Below are 18166 nucleotides of genomic sequence, written 5' to 3'. Positions count from 1 at the left end.
TTTTTCTGTGATGCTCTCCACACCTTACCGGTATTAATGTGCTCCAGTGCTGCTGCCTGCCCTGGAAGTACCAGGATGTGCAGCAGAAGGGAAGCGTGCTGCTCAGGGACCCCTTGCCCAGCCCTGCTCTTTCCCCAGCTCCTGCTTCTGAGAGACAGGGCAGGGCTGCGGGGATGGTGGCCATCCCTGGCCTCTAGCTGCACGCACTTGGACCTCACAGGTGTGTCCAAATGGCTGGTGAGGACGGGAGTTCAAAGGGGCAGCGAGCCGGACACATGTGACTGGCTGGAGATAAGAGCTCAGGTGGTGATAGTGTTACGATTCAGGCGATGAATAAGGGCTGCTCCCTAAGACTGCTGAAACCTTTGTTCCTTCAGACAGAGAAATGGAAAGCCGGCATGCTTTGTGCTCCTGGCTGCCCTCGGCCTCTCTGAGGACAAGGCTGCTCCCTTTCCTGAATTTACTCACGGGTCAGAACCTCTGGTGCTAAGCCTCATTTCTGAGGCAGCTCATAAAATAGAATTATAAAACCCAGGGAGTATTATAAAAGCTAATGCACCCTTGCCTACATTTTCTGCATCTGCAGAACTGCTTCAGTAACTGCTGCCTTATAAAGGGATCTGTCTCCAGCCACCATCCTCCACATGTCCCCTCCTACCTATGGTATGGGTGCTGCTGCCAAGAGCTCCTTCTCCACTCACTCTCTGAGCATCTCCTCAGTGCACTGCTAACAATGGAGGTGCTCTCCTTCACCACCTATGCCTGCATCAAATGTGTGGGAGACAGTTAGTCATAGCTGCGGGGAGCACAAGTAGGCTCGACTGAGTTTTAAGATGAGGCTGGGTTGACCAGGTTGCAGAGTCCTGCAGCAAGGTCAACAGAAGGCCAACAGCTTTATGCTGGATAGATAGTATCTAACTTCACTACTCAAACCAAAACAGATGTAGTCACCTTCTCTTCCTTGCTTTGGAAACTGAACTGTGACCTTGTGGTGTGAATCCTCCTTGCAAACCGTGTCTGGACTCAGCCATCATTACGGAGGGCTCAGCCACTGCCAGCAGGAGGTCAGCCTCCAGAACTGGAGGTGAAGGCCAGGTTTATCAGGCTGCCCAGGTGCCTTCAGTCTTGCTGACATCTTTTTGGTGCATGATCTGCGGGTGTTGTCAAAGGAGATGCTCAGAGGGCAGACAGAAATCCCAGTCTGGGGACTGGATTAGCAAAGAGGGCTTCCAGTGGGCAACTGAAGTCTTCTCCAGCTTTGTACCCTTCCATACCATTTGCTGGCACCAGCAGGGTGGGAGAACAGCTGCAGAGTGGAGCAGCTAGAGCCTATGCTGATGCCAAGCATGCCAGCTTGGTCCCCAAGTCATGAGTGCATCAGGGGAGGGGAAGCCATCTCTGGCCCCTGGGGGATTTGGCCATGCTGACTGTCAGTGGTGGGTTTCTGCAGGAGGTTAGCACTGGATGTCTTCCTTGCAGGGCTCCTGCCCCTTGGCTTCACTGCAAGTTAAAAAATACTTCTGGATGTTATAAACAGCTTGTAACAAAATTTAACCCTCTTCCAGAGCTTAGCTGAGCAGATAGGCTGGCAAAGATGAAGTGCCTCTCCTTACACAGATGGGCACTCTGCTTCTGCAGGTTTCATTTGTTGATGTTTGGAGTCTCTAGGGAATGCTGGCTAGGAGGGATGCTATTCTTAGAGGGAAAGAAACAGGCTCCGTATTCTCCAGAAAGGCTTTAGCTTGCAAAGGCTTGTTCCTCCCTCACTGCTTTCAAGAAAGTTAAGGGCTGATTTAACTGTCAAAGATAATTACTGGATTGGGCTTGCTTTTCCCAGAAAGATTGTATTCACTCAAAATCAGCTTTTTCTGAAAACATTTTGCAGACAATAAAAGGTTATTGGTAGCTGTTAAGTCCTAAACATTGTTTATCTGCTGCAGTGCAGGGACACAGAAGTAGCAAGGGTTCAAATTCCATGGCAGGGGCATGGGCTGCATCTCTCCTGCTTCCCCTGGGCTCACATGGCACCTTCAGCCCTGGGACCCTCACTGAGCCCAAACTCCACTCAAAGCAGAGCTGGCTCCAGCCCTGTCTCAGATAGCCCTCTGCTCCCCAGTGGCACAGTTGGTGCTAGACCCTGGGGTGCCCTCCTTTGTGACCACTTTCCAAAGGAGCCTACTGGGTTCCATTCTTTCGTCCATGTCCTTTTTTGAAGGATAGGACCAAAATAATCAGATTATCACAGAACAGACAATATTTAGGAACGATTTTAAAAATCTCAAGGCTTTTCTCATAATTAGGATGAGACCAAGATTTCCAAAACAGAAATTCCTCACAGAACAGGATAATATTTTATTAGCTGTAAGCCTATATACTGTTGTAGAGTTGTTCATGCTTTATTTCCTGCACTGACTTTTTAGGTCAGACTAGACCAGTTCAGTGGAAGGGATCTACAGTGATCCCCTAGTCCAACTGCAGAAAAAAACTTAAAGCATTTTATTAGGGGCATTGTTCAAATGCCTCTTAAACAGTAACAGGCTTGGGACATCAACCTCCTCTCTAGGAAGCCTATTCCAGTCCTATTCCTGACTGCCCTCTTGGTAAATACATGTCCTGTCTAGACCTTTTCTGGCACAGCTTTGAATAAGAGACATTCAAGGGTATGTTTACATCTCTTCCTCCAACACCTCAGCAGATTTCTTCTCCCAGATTACTTCAGGCTGATCTCTTTCATATACATTTTTATGAGTGCTTTTAGACCCAATACGTGGTGTTCTCAGGGTACAACCTGGATTTCATGGTGTGAATGTTGACTTTGTCAAAACATAGTGATGTATGGCACTGGCATCCTTGTGCAGTTTGCATCACACATGCTATTCCTGCCGAATTCTTGGGTTTATGAAAAGTGGAGAATGTGTAAGAGTCTTGATTTGGTATCTTAATTTAATGTAAAACAGTCATAAAATATTTTATTTTTGACAAAAATATTTTCACAGAAATATCATCATACATAAATATAAAATGTGTGCACACGTGTGTATATATACATACATACTATGTTTTTTTGTTGTCAAGATTATTATGCCTGATTATTATTTTTGTTAAAGGTTCATACCTTGTGTTTAGTTACCCATATACACTTCTGCAATGGCTAAACTAAAAAGGTCTGATTTCAATCAAAGAAAAGAAGGAAAGAATTTATCTCATTTGCTGTAGGACCTTGTAGACTGGTTGGATTTCTGTGCCAAATTGCATTTCTTAGCTAACATGGGAACAGTTGTTTTTTTTTAGCAGTGGGTTGACTGAGACTTTGGCTCTTTTTTTGAGGAATAAGCTTGCAAACTCAGTTGCCATAAATACGAATCTCAGCTGCTCTTGTCCCTACAAGACAACAGGTTACTCTATGGTTGACACCAGCACCAAATAGATGGGAGAACTGAACTTGCTTCTAAACTTATTTTAACAAAGAAGCAACATGGACTGAATGTATACTGGTAAATTGAATATGAGTCCAGGAAGTTTGCCAAGCACTGACACCAGAAGGCACAGACCAGCCCATGTCAGTGCTGATAAACTGGCTCACCATCCAAAAGAAAGTGGATCTGTGCAAGTCAGTTTTTGGGAATGGTCCCTGAAATGTCTCGCCTTCCAAGTCGTTCCTCAAAGTTATTCAGGGATAGCAGCAACACCAGATTTAGGTCAGGAAGTATCCCTGCAACGATTGTGTTGCAGGGCCTGATAATGCTTAAGGGTATTAACTTTGTCATGATATTTTATCCTCTGACCAGTACATGGCTTAAATCTTCAGCTGATGTGCAGTGTATGGAAAATTTTAACCATTTGCCAAAGCTGTTTAGTGAGATTTCTTGCTGTGCATTTTATAATTGTCTGCAGACAATTGGTGTTGCCTGAACTGCTGCCAACATGGGAATACCATCAGATCACAACTGTTCAAGGTTAGATGGTACACTTTGCTCATCTGCCTGAAAATCTGAAATATCCAAAGTTTGCAATGTTTGTGTGAAAGGCAGTTGTTGCTAATGTGTATCTTCAGGAGCTGTGTTGAAGGTGATGTCACCTGCCATGCTCTTGCTGCAGTACTAATTCTTGACATTACTGGAGTCCGCTTATGAAGCAACACATTTCCCCTGGCCTCTGCAAAATGTTGCTGTCCTGCATTATAGCCAGTATATCCCCAAAGCTCATCTTCTACTATGTATTTGTTGAATGAGTGCAAAAAAGACTCTAAAAAAAAAAGAAAATAAAAAATAAATAATAAAAAAATGTGCTTCTGATTGAATCCTCCATCATATTGCTGCATTCTCAAATCCAGATGTTAAAAAATGACCCATTTGGTTCTACACATGTCTAATATAGAAGAATTTAGTGGAGACAGCAGCATGTACTCTCTTCATCCCTATAGGGAAAAAGCGACTGAAGGTAAGTTAGTGTGGGCACAGGAACAAATGCATATAAACTTGCCTTTATTGAGTTTAGGCAGGAAACAACATACTTCTGCTCCATCAAAACAGTGAGGTCCAAAGACAGTTTTCAGCAGGAGCACTGGGACAACTTCCTTCCAACTCTGAACAGTTTCTAAGTAGAGTTTATTATTATTTCTAAATTATACCATTTGAAATGGTAGCAAGAGAGCACATACTAAGCAGTCCACTGACCTTCAGTTATACATTCCTTCTGGCAGTCCTGGGGTGGAAGTCTTGGAAATCTGTCCCTGAACTGTTTTCTGGCTTGCTTGGCACCAAGAGAATTCAACTAGGAAAGTAAAGAGTTTTACTAAATAGCAAGCTGCTGGAAAGACTCAGCAGACAAAAACTCTGCTTTGGCCAGCAAACTGTACAGTTTAATGGACATCACTTGAAAAGCAAACCAAAATAAAAATAAGACACCCTGACCAGGAATTGAACTTTGCCACATAATAGTTTGGCATTATATCTACAGCTAACTTCTGCAACTAACTTGCGTGTCATGTTTTGCTTCAAACTCATAGGTCAACCCAATTCACTAAGCACTATATGTAGGACCATTACTCCTCACTTCTGCAGGGGTCTAGGAAAGTACAATGAACTGAAGTTTACAAATGAAAGAAGACTGCTTCCTGTTCTTTGGACTTCCCTATTTTTGCATATATTTTTTTTAACTGTGTAAGATTCTTTTACTTCTGAAGTAACCATTTAGTAAAAAAAACTCCATCATTTGCTCTGTAAAATCCTACATTTCTAACTGTAAGGCCACTTCACATTATATAGAAACAACTCCTAGTAACATCAGAGTTGCATGTGCTCTAAGCCATCCTTCTTTAGTGGGGGAGTTGGACTATATGATCTCTAGAGGTCCCTTCCAACTCTGACAGTTCTATGACTCTGTGCTTGAAGGAAAAAAACCCGACACATTAGCTCTTATTGTTGCTCTCCCACTTGCCTGCACTCCCCACAGTCTGACATTTGTTAATGATTTTTCTTGACTGAGTAGTTCTTGTCCTAGGCAGTCTTGGAAGAGTTTCAGCTTTGTCCTCCACTGTAACCATGCAATGCCTCTTGGAGGTGCTTGGAGGAAAGTGGAAGGAGCTCTTCCAGGGGCAGAGGCACTGTTCCAGCTGGACTCAACTCCATAGACTGACAGTAGTTAAAGCAGGATTTGTTTGTTCCAAGGACCCTTTTGGGAAGCAGCCACACAGGTGGTTGTTTCTGAAAGGTTTGTGAGACTTCTAGTTTAATTTAAATGACAAAAGTGTTTGTGGTATTTTTATGACCTTGGTTTTTGATGACTGGTTGACATCTCAGATGTTCTTGGCTTTCATCTATAAACTGACTACCTGAGTGGTGAGTCACAGACTAATTTCACCTGAGGGCAGATTAAGAAAAAAAATGTAAAATTCCCCTTTTTTTTCATTCTCAGATATGGCAGTGAGAAAGAAGTACTCACTGGGTTAGGCCAAAGAAAGCCAACTTAATCCTCCACAAGCTGAACAGTGTGTCTTGTGGATGTAAAAGGAGATTTGTAGTCACTATGAGGGACATGGAGACAGAAAAGAGGCTTATATTGTAAAGATTTTTTGTATGGTTTGGGGTTTTTTCCACTTGACACACTTGAAGATAGTTCAAACCATTTGTGAGAGGGTGGAGGCATCACATTTATGGCCCAGCTCCTAAGCACTTAGGTTGCCTTCTATTTCATAGTGAAATACTCTTGTTTCACAATGTTTTAACTCACAGTGCTTGAAATGACCTGTTATTTGTCTTCAGCAGTATTTGAGTCAAGCTTCTTGCTCTGAAGAATTGATATCTTCTGCCAAGAGAAAAGCACAGAAGTTCTTCCCTCAAATAGTGGCAGTAAGTTTCTGTGGGAGAGCTTTGAAATGAGGTTCAGTGCACAGGCAAATCTGTCTTTGCTTTGCTTTGTAGGAAGTGTTTGCGACTTGGTAATCTGTTTGATTTGTGATCCTTAACTGAAATGAAACAGATCATGCAATCCATGAGCTGTTTTTTTTTTTTATTTCCTTCTCCTCCCAATTTTGTGTTGAGAGAACACAACTTTGTCACTAGAAGAGCTTGTGATGTGTGTCGTGTGCTGCCCTGGCAGGCACATCTGTAATAAATGTGTGTCCAATCTTTGTACAGAAGCTGATTACAATTTATTCCGTTATCATGACAGATTTGTCAGCCTTTTGGATCCCTGGTCAACAGGAATCCATGAATGATGAATCACAGTGGTTGTCCATGCCCAATTCAAAGACAGAGATGTTGACACACACACTCATTTCTCAGAAAAGTAGATTTTTATGGGACACAGAATCCTATTACCTTGCTGCATCCTTCACTCTTGTTATAGAAATGGTCCAGTACCATTTTGAAATATGGTTCAGATTAAAAGTGCAGCACAGATACTCCTGCTGTGTGTTTTGCTGCCCTGGGCTTGGAAAACTGATGCAAGAATGAAACCAAAGAACAATTCTGCATGTGTTTTGTGGCTTCTGCTGCTGCTCAGCCTTGTCCAGATGGACCAAGAGGAAGGTATGAGCAACTGTGCTCAACTGGGTGTGCCACCTTTGCTGGTATTTCTCCTCCTCAGTATGAGAAAAAAAAAAAAAAAGCCTTGATCTGTGATTAGATATCTTAGTTGTCTTCATATTGCCTGTCCAGGTGAGGATGATCTTGAATTGGACCATGATACAGATACTCAAATGTCTAGACCAGGCAAGCTGCCCACTCCTTACAGCACCTCTGTCCTGAATCACCTAAGCATCTGCAAGTGAGTAACTCACAGGGGTGATATGGAAATGGAGAACAGATAAAGGGGGTTTCCACACATCAGCATCTTCTGATGAGGCTTTGAGCCTCTTGGTATCTTCCTCTCTCTCACACAGAAATGGCATCCAGGCTTGGTACCCGGATCACAGAGGTACCTGCTTGCTAATGCCTGTGGCATTAACACCAGTTGCTTATTTACATTAGTGTCAAGTGCTGACTTTGCCTTCCACAAGTATGGAAGGCCTGATTTTGTTTTGTAGCCAGTGGCTTTCATTATCCCACTTACAATTTTTTCCACATTAAATTACTGGCTGTAACAATAAGCCATGCAGTTTGTTTCTGAGCTGATCGAGCAGGGAGCTCTTGGCCTCTAGCTGCTCCTCTCCACTGTGGCCAGGGCATGAAAGATGATGGTCTCACACTGATGTAGTGTCAGGAGCACTCCCATGCTCGGTGGTTCTGTTATAGTTATCATTGTGTGATACACACCCAAAACACAGAAACCCAAAGCTGCAGGCATAGATATACATTCTCAAAATTGCACCTATTAAGAGTGAGACTGATGTGAAACTCAACAGGAAACTGAAGAGTACAACCACTTCCAGAAACAAAACCTGTCCCTTTCCTTGAAATGTCTTACTTTTCAAAGCATGGAAAGAATGAGGATTAAACAGCCGTGTCTCTTTAATGACAAGTCAGATGATCTTATGCAATCAAGAGAGGCTGCCCACATGTTTGAGCATTACTTTGAATGTTTGGTAAAAACAGTTTATAGAGGTCTTTCCAGGTATTTGTAAGAACGAAGCTCGGTTAAATTGCATACCAAACCGAAGCCTCTGTTTGGTGAGCAAAACAAGAAGAATTTAGAGGAATCAGAGATCTGTGATGGGTGGGGGGAGAGGACAGCAAAAGAAAGCATGAGGAGGCATTCCTTCCTCACTTTCTACAGCATTGCTCCCTAAGTGGAAGTTCCTGTTGAAGGATTGTAGGTTGTGTCACTGTCACCCCATAAAAGGTTAAAACTTAGAGGCAGTCACTGTACTGGCTGAGGATTGGAAGATTTCCAACCGAAAGAGATAGTGGGACCAGCCTGATCATAGAGTCTGATCTCAGACATGTCACGTCATCACTTGGATTTCCTTGAACTGAGTTTTCCTTGAACTGCTTCTCATCTGAACCTGAACACACCAGCTGAAAAACCCCCTTCCTCTCTTGATGACATTTCTAAAGATCCAGGATACAACATGAAATATTGTTTCCATTGGTCAATTCCCTTCACTATGAAATATGTGCTTATTTTCCATACGCCACTCATATCTGGCTTTTATTTTGAGACAGAGTTTTGTTGTATGTTCTGCAGCTATGCTATCATCAAATCTGCATTTTGCAGGGACACATTTTTAGTCCATCACACCACTTTTGTTGTTGTTGTTGTTGTTGTTAAGAAAGCTCAACTGAGTTCTAGAATTTCTTCAGAGAAGACACCTGTTAAAGTTGAAAGGTTTTGGGTGTCTTCCTATCTGTAGTCACAATTCTTCTGTAAATTCTTTCCTAGAAAGCTGGACAGAACTAATACTGAAACTGATACTTTGACACCATTGCTATATTTATTTCCTGTACCGGAAGCTGCATCTTCATGGTCCTGCCAAGGCTGGCTGTACATCTTAGTGTAACATTACCCCATTGGTCCCTGCTGTGGGTTTAGCTGTGGTCCGTACCTATGGTTGTCCACAGAGTAGAAAAGGGTATCTGGCACCCACCATCCTTCTTTACTGCAGCTGGTCATGGGTAGTGTTCTTGTCAGGACCAAAAACCTCAGAAGTATTCTTCAAACCACCTCCCTTTTAGCCTGTGGCATTTAGCCATTGCACCTAGGGAAATCAAGGTAACCTTAGACACTGTTGTTCTTCATCCTGTACAAATGCTAACTGTGTCTAGGGGTAAACCAAGAAGACAAGAGATGGCAGCATTGCTAGCACGGCAGGTGGTGGTGTCCCTGCAGCAGCCAGGATGTGACAGAATTGCACCTTTCTCCAGCTGTTTGGCAGATGGCATGGTGGAGGAAAGCCCTGTGGCAGCATATGAAGTGGGGTAGAAAAGACATGCAGATGTTTACAGGCAGGTCATCTCTGCATCAGTGAAGAAAGTGTTGTCTTCAAGCTTTAGCGTTTTGTGGCAGTGCAGGTGCAGCATGTCCCAGCCTCTGGACACTGGGGGCTGCTGTACCACAGCTCTAGCAGGTGCCCTCAGTACAGATACCTACTGTTAGCTGTGGAGGTCTTGGTGGATCCTCAGGTGAGATGATCGCTATGCCTGTGATACATTTTCAGTCGTGTCTTCCAACATATTTCAGGGCTGGGAGCCCTGAAATATATATAAACTTTCACAAGTATTTCCAAGCAGTAGTTGTGTTTGGTTACAATGAGTTTCATTTCAGGAACGGGATACATTTTCCAAGCCAATAGACTTTCAAAACCTGTAAAACACTTCAAGCATTTGCAGCTTTCAATCTACCCTTGTCTTTACACACAAATCCAGGCAATTTTCCTGTTGGAAAGGCTTTGTGTATTGTGATTGAAGCCATGGATAATGATTTGATTTCTTTATGATTCCACCTGAAGTTTCAAACAGGATAACAACAATAATAAAATAATCATCAACCTGATTCACGAAGCCAAAAAGCATATTTTGCACTCTCCAGGTCTAAAAAGAAAAGAAAAGAAAAAAAAAAGCTCTTGCTAGTTATTTGCTGAGATTTGCTTGTGAATTGCTACACAGTTGCTTGTTTTCATTTAAATAAGCAAACATCAAAAGAACAGAATACTTCCCTAAATTAGGTTTATCAGTGTTTGTTTTTCTTTCTCCATAGATATTCAGGCCTTGTCCAGACTTGGAGCCTGTAACAACAACTGATACTATAACATGAGAGATGAGAAAGATGGACAAAATTGAGGAGTGGATAGGCTGCCAGGACTTTCATGGGTTGAGCTACAATGGTTTGGTTTTGTTTGTCTTTTCCATCAATATGAAATCCAATCTGCATTGGAGCTGAAGATATGATGATGCAAGTATGTATGTATATGTAAATATATATAGACACACACATTTATTTATTCATTTCCGTCCATAAGTCATATTTAAATACAAGGCTTAAACAGCTTTGTACATTGCATGCACAAACACCAGCAACTGAAACATCTAAAACACCTTCTCCTGGTTTTCATGCACCCCTAATGAACTCAAATGAGAGGATGACAAAGATACAACATTCTGTGTTTAAAACACAAGAATTAAAACTACAGTTTTGTTTTGATGTTTTTTCCTCCACCCCCACATACACAGTTTAGTTTTGATTAATTTTTTCATTCATAAAGTGTGTGATCTGTTTTTAGATGTCACTTTAGGCAAAATCAGAAGGGACAGAAACAATGTAATTAAAAACTAGATCTTTTGGTAGAACATTTTGAAATATAAGACTTAGTTTTTGTCCCCTAAATATTTTTATTTTACCCCAGCTGAAACAGTGATAAGTCTGTCACAAAACTGAACTATGTTAACTGGTTTGTTCATGCATATTTTGTCAGATGAAAATACTTAAATAAGTAAGGTCTCCAGCTCATAAAGCATCTTCTCTCAGAGCTCTAGCCAGGAGTAGCTGCACTTAAAAACACCTAAATTTCAGAATCTGATACTTGAGGTAAGAAGATAAAGTAACCTTAAAACCATTCAAAAAATATTAAAATGTTACAAGTAGCTTTCACTTGCAGCACTGTCGAATCTGTAGCAATGTTTTTCATGCCCTGACACACGTGGTTACTCAAGCACTTAATCCTCGCATGCAGTCCTGTCAGAGCCAAAATAGTAGGGACGTTTACAATACAATGATGTAACCTCCTCCCACATTTTGTAAATGTGGTCGTATGTTGCAAGCCTCCTTGGTTTTCAATACTAAAGTAGCAATGTTTAGTGCAGTCTATGCTGCAACATTAAAACCCGCAGCTCAGCTGGGATTTTGTAACTTGCTGGAAAACACTGTGTTCACAGTTACCACCCATGACTTAATCTGGGTACAACTTTCTGTTCCTCTATTTCTTTTTGCAAACAGAGCTGTCCAGCACAGCTCTTCTTCTTCTGCAACAGGATGGAGGCTCCACAGCCGGTTCTGGAAGCAAATGGAGCCACCGCTTCCCCGGGATCATGAGGACTGTCCCATCCATGGCCAAAACCCCATGTGTCCCACAGAACAAGGGAAAGTACCCACAAGGACACCTTATATCCATCTTCATGCTGCCTTTGCACTTCTATTCCAGTGTCAAGAGGAAATCTGGAGCTATATTAACTTTGGACTTGTCTACAGGGGAAAATGAATCAGAAGAACAACAGTGCAAGTCCCCTGCCTTGCTTTATCCGCATCAGGGAGTAGAGTTGCTCCAGAATGCAAACCCCACTTGACATTCAAACCCTGTTCTGTAAGAACATGGTTCTCCCTGCAGACAGACCCCTGCACACTGCTCGGCGCAGTCCTTGGAGAGCTCTGGGAGCAGGGAATGCCTGAAGGCAACCCCCTTCTCCTCTTCTCCCTTCCTTCCCCTGCACCAGCTTGCAGGGACGGGCCAGAGTGAGCTGGAGTGGGCAAGCCAGGATCTCAGAGCTGGGCCAGGAGAGGAGGGGACAGCCCTCAGGGAATGGTAATGTTCTCAGGGTATTTCCTGGACTGTGCCACTGGAGCTGCTCTGATTTATAGCCAGGCCAGAAGCCTGCTAAAAAGTGGCTCTCATGTTTTTCTTACTGCCCACGCACAGGACCAAGGAACAATAAGGATCTTGATCCACTTTCTAATTGCATTCCCAGCTTCTTCCATGTTGTCTGGAAGTAGGGGAAAAGGCATTGTGGGAAAAAAGAAGTCAAGTGCTGTCAGCCAGGTCAGGGAAAGTCTTTGTCAGGCTGCAGTGACAAAGCAGATGCCATGTTTGCTGCTTTCCCTGCCTTGTTTTAGTGTTTGCAGAACTCCAGGTGGCTGGCTGGGTGGAAGAGTCCAGGTTAGCCTGGTGACTTAAAGCAAAACCAGGGCCTCTATGAGCAATTTAAGAACCAGCAGTCTGCACAGTCCTCTGATGCTGACTCTACTGCTAGACCTCTCCCACCTTGTAGACACAGCTGCTGATCAGGAGCCCTAGCCCTACAGCTGAAGCAGCACCTTGCTATCTGGCACGGTTCCTTGGTGCGGTGCTGGGTCTCAGACTTCAGACCCTCTATAAGAGGTCTGGGTCAGTATTTACAACCTGCTGAGGAGGTGCCAAGGCACAAATTGTACAGACTTCCTGGCTCAGCACAGGAACTTTTCCTTATGCAATCAGGCAAAAGCAATGTCAGAAGACGGGCAGGTCTTGTTGTATGCTGTGACCCTGGGATGTCAAAGCAATGGATGAACGGGGCCTTTATGAACAAAAGGTGGAGATGTACAACAACTGAGGCTGGCCAGGACCTCTGGTGCAAAAGCCTGCTCAAAGCAGGGCCCCCTTAGGTGTTGCATTAGATTGATAAGGAGGCATACTTTGATATAATGAAGCATTGCTATGAAGAGTTTGGCACTTTGTAACACCACAGGAGACAAGAGGAGATAAAACCAAATTTTACAAACCCTAGAGGGTTTGGGTTGTGTGGGTGTTGTAAATGGCTTCTGCTGGTCCCCTGCAGCTCCATCAGTGAGAAGCTAATCACTTCAGTGAAGAAACTGTAGAAACAGCTGCAATGGCCAGTTCCTTGCCTGAGACGTGTTTCAGCTATTTCTGGGGGGTGCTTTATGGGAAGATCTGGGAGACCTTCCACCCTACACCACCTCCGCTGCTGCAGCAAAGACTTGCAAGAGCCACAGAACCTCTCTAAAATCTCATTTCAGCTGGATCCTCTGCAAATCCCTCTGATGTGGAAGGAAATGCAGGAACAGTAATTGGCATGGAGAGCAGCTTGGCTCTGCTAATGTCTGAGAATACTGTGGGAGTTATTAAGGGGCGGCTGCTAAGATACTACTAATAATGTTCAAAATAATATTTCTATTCTTCCCCTGATGGTCTGAAATTGTTATGGGTCCTTTTAAAGCCATTCTGTCTGCTGATAGTTTATTGCTTTACTTGATAAGTTGCTTAGGGATAGCTAGGCAGCTCATGCATTTTGTGGTTTTGTTGTGTTATGTTTTATTTTGGTTTTGCCTCCCCCTTACCATTCAAATAACAAGAGCATTTTAATATTTCTTGGAGAAAAATGGATGTAATAAAATAGTAACATCTTAGGCCCGATTGTGCTGCAGTGGGAAGTTCTGCCCCAAGAGGGTGTTTTGTGTTGTCTCTTCTGGTTGCTGTGCTCTGCAGAGAGCTGGCAGCACCACCAGCACTCCAGGTTCTGGTAAACATCTTGCTTCAACTAGTGGAAAGATTTGCTCATTTAGGAAGGGAAGATGGAGCATATATGGACTTCCGTGGTGTCCACTGATGATTCTTTTTTAAATGACTCATTGCATATGGCTGACATGGGTAGTCACATGATGATCTCCAAAATTGCCCAAGCACTGGGATTACCACTAACAAGTGTCATTTTGGACTGTGGTCTTCAAGGCTTGGGAAACACAGAGGTGAGAGCAACACCACCACTGAGAACAAGCCTTACTAACCCCCTGGAGAAGTGACTGTGACTTAGCAGCAAGCACTATGAAACCAAAGAGCATTTGTCTGAGTATGGGTAAGGTCTGCACAAGGGTCCTTTAAGGGAAATGGCAAATCCCCCATTTCTGAGCTGCTTAAAGCTGGAGCAGGATGAGATAGTGGGGAACATTGAGCAGGGACCAGCCTCACTGGCAACTCTCACGGCTCCTTGCTAGCAGGAATCTTCTTCCTTTGCACAGCAAGGATTACGCAATGGGGACACAACCACTGCACTGGGCTCTAGCTGGGGATTTTAGAGATTGCTTAAAAATGTGTAATGGTAAGTGTTCATGTGCATGAAAGAGTGAAGGAGGGATCTGTGAATTCTGGAAGGCACTGCATGTGGAAAAGTTACGTCTTGAGCCTTTAGATCCTGGCAAAGCCCCTTTAGCAGCAAGTGGAATTTTCCATGCATAAGCAACAATGCCAATATTTGTTTAAAAGGAAAAAAAAAAAAAAAAAAAAAAAAAAAAAGAAGTTGGGAAGCCAGCAGACGTAGAGTCCTGATGAGGAAGAAAAGGAGCGTTGTGCCCAGGACATTGGGGAAACTGTTCAAACCCTGTTCATCCTTATGCGGAAACTGTCCCTGCTGGCTCACCAGTGTCAGTGCTCACTCCTGCTCACACTGGCTGCAGGGTGGGGGCTTTGGGACCCGGTCCTGACTTCAGCAAGAGATGTGGGTTCTTGGCATCTTCCAGGGGCTGGCACTTGAGACGGGGAAAAAACCAAACAAACAGGTCAGTTCAAGGCATATAGGAGGAATTCTATTTCTTTTGGAAGAACTCCTTTTCCTCTGCAGGGCAAAAAGCACCCTGCAGGAGAAAGAAAACTCTCTGAGAATAGGAGAAAACTAAATGAAAGAACTGCATCTGCTAGATTGTTCTTTGCCTTCTGTCAGGGGAAAAAGAAAAAGTAAAACAAAAAAGAATTATTCAAAAATTATCAGGCCAGGAGAGGCAGCACAAGTGGGAACAGGTCTCTTCTTTAGCCTAATAATTAGGCATCCAGCTGAAGGAGAGGGAGAATTCTGATCTCTGAACCCAAGGCTGAGTTTTAGGCTGGAACCATTCAACGAAAAAACATTTTCCTTCTTTTCTGCACTGCACTCAGAGGGCCAAGGTGGGAGATGGGCACTGGAAGCCCTCAAGCTGCAGAGCAATCCCACCTCAGACCTCACTGTGTAGGCAAGCAAGTGGTACATCAAACGGGGCAGGAGCCACCACTCCACCATCATTTGCTACACTTCATCATAGAATCATAGAATCACAGTGTCATAGTATGTCTTGGGTTGGAAGGCACCTCTAAAAGCTATCTAGTCCAACCCCCCTACTTCAAGAGGGTGAGCCCAGCCCCTTTTTTTCAGGAAAAAAGGGCCTGTCTGACAGCTTTCAGGAGGGACTGCATGCTTAGCCCCTACAGGTGTTGGCTTTGGTCTCACATGTGTGTACATGGGATGTGGCTAGGAGAGTGGGGTGAGTTGGCCCTGATACATGGCACTGGTGGCCTGGTAGGGATTCACCACTCGGTGTGACAGCATACATGAAAAATATCTTCCAAAGAACATAGCCTTTTGCATGTGCAGTGATTTCACTATACTTGTTATACTTGTTACTATTACATTTTGTTAAGCTCATAATTTATGTCATAAATGCTAGGAGAGTTAGAGGCAGAAGGAAGAAAAATGGTGGAATCTGACACTTCTTACCCAAACCAGACTATCATCTTAAAGCTCTTCTATTCATAAATGAGACTTATTACTTGAAAATCTCAGTTTGTACAGAGCAAATTATTCTGGCACTGGCCAATCTATTTTGTGTATTTTTTAACAACTTTCCTTGTTGTGTGGTTGCACATCACATGGCACATGTTAAAAATGAGATACTAGATATCTTTCTCAAAGACCATGCACCCTTGGCTGAACTTTTCATTCTTCTTGTTTACAGGGATGCCTTTTATTCCCTGTTCAGCATTTTGAGCATTCATGTGTCTAGCATATGAAGCACTGCTGCAGTCACATGGCTGTGTGAAGACATACAGTGCAACTAGATCTCCACTTCACACTGAGAAAAAGAAAAAGACACAAATAAACTGTGATGTGTTCAAATTTTGACCGTCCATGAAGAGGATATAAAAAAGTCTTGCCTTTAATGCTGTGAATATGTGAATTGGCTTCTAGTTCTTGCTTTCTTTTCTGTTTCATGAGGATTTTTAAAAGAATACAAGAAGTTGTAGTGTCTGGTTGGCATTTATAGAGTACTGTAGATTCAGAGCATTTTACTGAACCCTCTTTAGTGTCAGGTGCTGTGCTTTCATATTGTAAAAGCTGCTAGTAGTCTTGTTTGTTGCCAGATGTGGTCCTGGATCAAGAGAGTGCTGGCCCACAACCTACTCATGGAGAGGGAAGCCCAAATGAGATTCAGCAGAACACCACCTTGATGCTACTAGTTGTATGCAATAGATGAGTGAATGAATTTTATGCTAGAACAGCAGCAGCCCTGTCAGAGAGGCCCAGTCTTGAAGTGTTTTACCTGGGGCCACCCAGAAACCTGTGGAAGAGCTGGGAACTAAAACAGAAAAGCTGAATCTTTCAGCAGTCCTCTTGATCCTTTGTGTAAGGAGAGCCATCTTGGCTCTAACCAGGCCAGAAACTCCAGGCTAATGAGTGGAGTGAAACCTCCAGGTTTGCAGATGGCACTAAGTAGTTTGAGTAGTCAAACGCCACAGTGCTGGTGAGGAACTCCAGGAGAACCTCACAACACAGTGCAAGTGGACAAAAAAGTGGCAGGTGAGCATGAGCATAGAGTAATGCAAGATAGTACACCCAAGGAAAAATAACCTTAGCAGGGTGTATGCAATGCTAAACTTGGAAATGGTAGTTACCAGGAAACAGATGTCAGAGTCATCACTGACAGCTCTCTGAAATCATCACCTCAGTGTGCAGTGACTGCCAAAAAAAACACAAAAAAGTGTAAGGTACCAGGGGGAAGGGTACTGAGAAGTGAAGTCAGCTTTGGTTTACTGCTGAGCAAAACCTTGGTGTACCCTTACCTCAGCCCATGGGTGAGACGCTGGTTTCCAATGCTTGAGGAGAAGTCAGTAGAGAGCGGTCAGGGGTCTTTCTTACAGGCCAGGCAAGGCAAAAGGTATTTAAGTCAGTAGTAAAAAAAATGGCACTGTGTTCCCCCAGCAGGCAGCAACATGTGGGGATTGCTGGGAGATCTCCGGGGAGACGGATCAGAAGAGAGTGGCCAGGTATGCTCAATCCTCCTGCCACCTGTGGAGATAAAGTACTGGGGTAAGTGATCCATCATTTGCCCCATTTCTCACTGTCCTACCTCTGCAAGAGTGAGTGTAAGAAAGGGGTGAAGTGGACAGATGTTTCCCAAAATAGCATCCTGGACATGGAGAATTTGTTGTTCCCAAACTGGAGGTGGCCTTTTGCTTGGGATGGGACTCTACCTTTTAAAATAATAAAATTAAATTTTAAAAAGAAAAAGAGCAAAGAAGGCTTTGAAGTTCAACTTTGTTATTACAGGTGACACGCCAACAATAAGTAGGTGCCAACTGCAACTTTATTTTGACTGCTGTCTCATGAGGAAAGCTGGCAGCTGGAAGGGCAGGGCAGCATGTCTTGAAGAAAGTGAAGAATTTAGCAAGACTACTTTCAACAGCCTCTTTGAAGCTGGGTGGCTGAGAAAACAGAGTGGTGTTTTTTGTGTGAGCTGCCACAAAACATCCTTTAATAATTGTCTTCTGGGTCATGCTGGGTTACAGCTTGTACCGCTATGTTGACCCGACCTAGTGCAGGACACCAGGTTTGGCTTCTGGAAGAAGCCCCAGCACAGTTTGCATGTCTTGGGGTGTTTTGCTGCTTCTGCTATGATGAAATCCCTTTTTCTGCTGAGGGAGGAAAACAACTTCCCTTTAGTGTCTAGGTTGAAGCCAACACTGATCATGCACACAAGAGGCAACTAAGTTTTTAGTCTAAATGAAGAAATAGTTCTGTGTTCAGGGAAGACAGACTGAAAATGAAACTTCTGCAGATTGAGAGGGTGATTAGGGCTCTGCAGCCATAGAGTGAGAAAGACATTCAGGAAAAAAAAAAACAAACATTCATTGTGATAGACCACACACTATTTCCTGCAAAATAAGGTGTATCACCTTGTTGGGGTCACAGCTCAAAGGAAGGTCATTACAGTT

The sequence above is a fragment of the Apus apus genome, chromosome 1 (assembly GCF_020740795.1).
Source record: "Apus apus isolate bApuApu2 chromosome 1, bApuApu2.pri.cur, whole genome shotgun sequence".
In the NCBI taxonomy this organism is placed as follows: domain Eukaryota; kingdom Metazoa; phylum Chordata; class Aves; order Apodiformes; family Apodidae; genus Apus; species Apus apus.
The sequence above is the reverse complement of the archived record's forward strand: the minus strand, read 5'-3'. Positions refer to the sequence as shown.